Genomic DNA, 5087 nt, shown 5'->3' with positions numbered 1-5087 from the left:
GGGGGAGGAAGAGGGGGGGAAAGGAGGTGATGGAGGAGGAGGAAGAAGAAGGAAGAGGAGGAGGAGGAAGAGGAGAATGTGTTACTCATATGCAGTCTGGTTTTCTTGGTCAATCGCTCAATCAGGGTTTCCTAAAAGATTTTGACTCCAAACTCCTTTTCATTCAAAAAAATTTTATGTTACACCCCAATATATAGCTATAAAAGATAGGTATATAATTCAAACATTTAATGATAATAAATCATAAAAAATTCTTTGATAAATTTACCATTTATTAAAGATAAGCAAATTTTCATACAAACAAGATAGATAATATGAGATAGAAATGTTTGCTCATTATTATATACAGAATTGAATCTTGACTGAGTATCTGAATGATTAGGATGTAGAGCCTCTTCAACACTTTTCAGAGTTAATCAGCATTTGGACTTTATAATCATCACTGCTGAAAACACTATTTACAGCCCAAAAGGGCTGTTTATTATAGCTGATGAACCTACACTAATACATCATTGTGCCCAAAACTCATAGTTCACACTGGGGTGCAGCCTGTGGATCTTAATAAATATATAGTGCCATGTATCTGGCAGGGGAGCATGAAAACACTATTTTGAATAACTACATAATATATAATGGCAGAAGTAAGTTTAGGACCATTTCAGAAATTTCTGGAAATTCTGTCCTAATCCAAAGCCAAAATTAATTTAATGATTTATTCATAAAGCTTAAGTCAGCAACTCAAACAGGAAGTTTTAAACTTAAATGTTCTGGGGCTGGAGAGATGACTTAGCAGTTAAGAGCACCAGAGGCTCTTGCAGAGTACCTAGGTTAAGTTCCTAACACCCATGTGGTAGCACACAACTGCCTGTAACTCCCAACACCCTCTTCTGGCTTCCATGGGCATTGCACACATGTGGTGTACTTATATACATGCAGGCAAAACACTCATTTACATAAAAAATAAAATGAATTTTAAAAAATTAAACTTAATCTAGCAACACTTCAAAAATATACTAATTTGGTACTTAAGTGCAGAGGAATGACAAGAGGAAAAGATTAAAAGACTTTGCATTTATAATTAAACCATATGTTTCTATAAAAGCAGAAGACTTTCTATAGAGAGTAAAAATACTATAATTCATAACATGTAGTAGATGAGGTGTTTGAGGCAGCATGCATTAGCATTGTATGATGTGATGGCATATAGAGTGCAAAGTGTGCACCCTGTGTGTTTGAACCTAGGAAGTAAAGAAGTCTTTCCTGGCACATCATGGAGGAGTGCTGCCAGAAACACCTCAGATTCATTACATATTGGATTTTGAATTAATTTTTGGCCACTGCACATTACTCTTACCAAATTACTAATGACCCCAAAATTCAGTAACACAACCTCACAGCAGGCTAATCCAGAATTTCAAAAGCTGGGCTCTAGGAGACTAAGTCAAGGTTCATGTCTGTCCAATCTGGTGTGTGCCATTGTGCTCACATAAAGATGAGCAAACCTACAGGGAAGAAGATGCAAGGCAGAACAGGAACCTTGGCACTCCTTGGTGAAGACTTGAAGAGATCTTAACAACCATTGTACCATTGTCTAAACCATGTCACTCTTTATGTCTACAGCTATCAACATGCTTTCAATAGAGGCTAGAAATGTGGCTCTGTAAAGCACGTGCCACATAAGCTTCAAGTTCTGAGTTTGATCTCCAGCACCCACATAAAAAGCTAGGCACCATGGTGCATGTCTGTCATCCCAGAGCAGGGAAGGCAGAGACAGGAGGATCCCTGTCCTTGCTGTCTAGCAGCCACTCTAGTGAAATCAGTTAGCCCCAGGTTCATGATAAACACTGTCTCAAAAGCTAAGGTAGAAGGTGACTGAGGAACACATCCGGTGTCTCAAGAGATGGGATTTTCTGCCTGCCACCTTACTTGGCACAGTCAGGCACATGCATGTATGTGCATGAGCATCCACATACATACACACACACACACACATACACACACACACACACACAATGCTTTCACTGGTTGTCTTATGGGTATGGCTAGCAGATAAAGACATAAAGATCAGGGGTCATGTGCTTAAGTCCATTGTCTTGCATCTGCTGACAGTGGGAAGTAACATAATTTATCCTGAGGTCTCCACAAGAACCTCTTCCACCACCACTCCCAAAGGATTCTACCTCCTTTGAAGGCAAAGAACAAGGACAGTTCTTACCTAAGAGGACAGAGTCCAGTGTTCTAGAGGACAGCGGGGATTTACAGCGATGTACATATCGGAGGCAACCATGACAGCAAAGGGAAAGGGCCAACAAAAGCAGCTTTACCTTTAAGAACAAAAATAGGGTATAAACCCATCTAGCTATGAAAGTGAGGTGGAATTTTAGAGACAACATGGTAAGCAACCAGATTAAAGTATATCATTCAAAAGGCTAGCATCTGGGTAGCAAAAAAGTAAGCTCCATGTAGAGTAATTCCATACATAAAAATAATTAAAGCAAAGCAGTTTATCAAAGAAAGACAGCAATGAATCCCAGAACCATGCTGTACAGAAAAGGTAGAGCTAGGTCTGATTCTGTGAGAAATTTCCAGGAGGAAGACGCCACATGGCTGTAGTTAAGAAAGGCTTGATGAGATGGCAGATTCTGAACTTGCCCCACGACACTTTTAGTAATCTTTTTCTAAGGCGTCCAAATGTGAACTTGACTTTTCTTTGGTATCTTGACTTGTCTGATTGCCTTTGCTGGAGGCTAATTTTTCTTCACAAAAATTGCTACATGTTATGTGGCCACTGTTGACTGAGTGGCTGCTATTGCCACTAAGTGCTAAAAGACAGAGGAAACTAATCCCTATTTCAAGCCACTGCTGCAGCCTGCTCTACAATATCCTCACTGCCTGTCTTCTTCAAGAGTCCAGGCTCATAGGACCCTCACCTCTGACAGCTGGGGACAGAGACAGAGGTGGGCTTGCCCATCTACTCTTTTCCTTTAGAAATGGTATCATTTGTAAATTAACTCTGTACAAGATCATTTTGCATGTAATGTATTGATTAAGCTCTAGCTCATAAGACAAATCAGTGTGCGCACACACTTTTTGTGTATGTGCATGTGAGACAGAGAGAGTTAGGAAAGTGTTACGATGTACTTTCACATGCTAATTTGAAAACCAACAATCACTAGCCATATGTGAGCAAACAGTGGCTAGAAAATACTAAAGATGAATAAATGATCACTATCTTTATGCTGTTTGCATTTGTTCCTGATTGACTTTCACCGCTTAATATTTATGCAGTGTGCTGAGCTATGTATAATCTGGCTGCTGTGTGTCCACTGTGGCACACAGGCTGCTGTAACTAAGATTTGCTCCTAGAGATGGCTGCCTCACTCTTCCCATTGCCGAGCATGGAGTCCCATTCACTGAGCACAACCATTAGTCCCTGGAAATGGAAGGCACTTCCAAAGGCATTAACTTTCAAGAGCCATCTTAAGGGCACTATAACTGCAACAAACTCAGAACAGCCTTAGTTGTCTGAAAGGAGAGATGGGATTCCATGCGTGCCTGCCTTATTTGGCACGCGGGTAACTGCATCCAGGATCTTTGCTCCCTGTGGATTGTACTTTTCTCTCACTGGCATTAGTGACTTTTTGATCCATCATAAGAAGTGGTTACTCAATTTTAGGACACTATAAAAAACATATACTAATGTGTAGCCATTTGACTCTATAAAGTACATTGGCTGAGTTTAAATGTGGCTCAATCTCATTGTTGTAATAGGTTATGTACCTCTGTCCTCACTATAAAGGAATGAGGTCATCAATTCTGCAGATGCAAGAGTCTGATGTGGTCACCACAACTGGTCAGTCATCTATCTTATTCTCCCTGGAAACCCAGTCAGGATTTCATTTGACATGTTACCTTATTCTCTGCTTCTAGAAGCTTGTAGAGCTTAGTTCTCACCAAATCAAAGGAATTATAGAGCTACTCTAGATATAGGTCCTATCTCATTGTGTAGATTCAGATTTCTGCTCTCAACCATTTGCAACTTCTCTATTTATCCTTTAGGACTCTTTAGGTCACGACTAAAGCTTCCACTCATGCTGAGAGAGTCATCTTAAAAAACAAAGCATTCATTTACTGCGTGTGTGTGGCCCTATGGTGCACATACACATAGAGGTCAGGGAACAACTTGCAGGAATCAATCTTCTTCCACCATGTGGTTTTATATGCCCATTAAAGTACTATCCCTGGCCAGAGTTTCTCCACCAACAGCACCTAGGTCTCCTGCTTCAGTGGTGCTTAAACCGAACCTAGTGCTTGAACCAAACCCAGTGCTCAACCCCTCCAATCCTCCTTCACCTCTTCATACAAGGCCTCCATCAACATAACCACCACACCCCCCAGCAGGTGTACCAGAAGTACCACCAGGACTCAGGCTGCTATCAACCTCTAGATCAGCCTAGAGTTTTGCACCTCCTGAGTCTGTCTATCTGTTCATGTCTTGCTACGACTATGATGATGTAGCTTTAAAGAACTTTGCCAAATATTTTCTTCACCAATCTCCTGAGGAAAGAGAGCACATTGAGAAGTTGATGAAGATGCAGAGCCAACAAGGTAGCCGGGTCTTCCAGCAGGAGAATGAGAAGCCAAACAGTGATGACTAGAGAGTGGGCTGAATGCAAAGGCATGTGAATCAGTCGCTACTGGAGCTAAACAAACTGGTCATTGACAAAAATGACCCCCACTTGTGTGGCCTCATTGAGACCCATCACTTGAAAGAGCAGGTGAAATCCATCAAACAAATAGGTGACCATGTAACCAACTTGTACAAGACGGGAACCCCTGAACCCAGCATGGCATGGCAGAATATTTGACAAGCACACCTTGGGACACAGAGACTGCCCCAAAGCCATGGGTGACTTCACTAGTCACAAGGCAGGATGTGCACGTCAGGGCTGCCTTTGCCTTTTCTATAAGTCAAACCAAAACAAGCAGCTTAAACTCTTTAATTTGCACCATTCCTTTAAATAAATTTGGTAAACCCTGCCCCGCCACAAAAATACTACCCCCTAAACCTATGAAAAACAAGACAT

General features: G+C 41.2%; 1 protein-coding gene and 1 pseudogene across 1 annotated transcript in view; both read left to right on the top strand.

The window, feature by feature from the left end:
* Nkain3 (sodium/potassium transporting ATPase interacting 3) overlaps positions 1-5087 on the top strand; it is a 704719-nt gene that overhangs the window by 697043 nt on the left and 2589 nt on the right. The window lies entirely within an intron of this gene.
* Positions 1-5087, top strand: part of LOC103737748 — a 7924-nt pseudogene that overhangs the window by 1506 nt on the left and 1331 nt on the right.

Source organism: Nannospalax galili, unplaced genomic scaffold, assembly GCF_000622305.1.
Source record: "Nannospalax galili isolate Female #2095 unplaced genomic scaffold, S.galili_v1.0 scaffold397, whole genome shotgun sequence".
Taxonomy (NCBI): domain Eukaryota; kingdom Metazoa; phylum Chordata; class Mammalia; order Rodentia; family Spalacidae; genus Nannospalax; species Nannospalax galili.
Note: the sequence above shows the minus strand (reverse complement) of the source record. Positions and strands in the feature narration are given on the sequence as shown.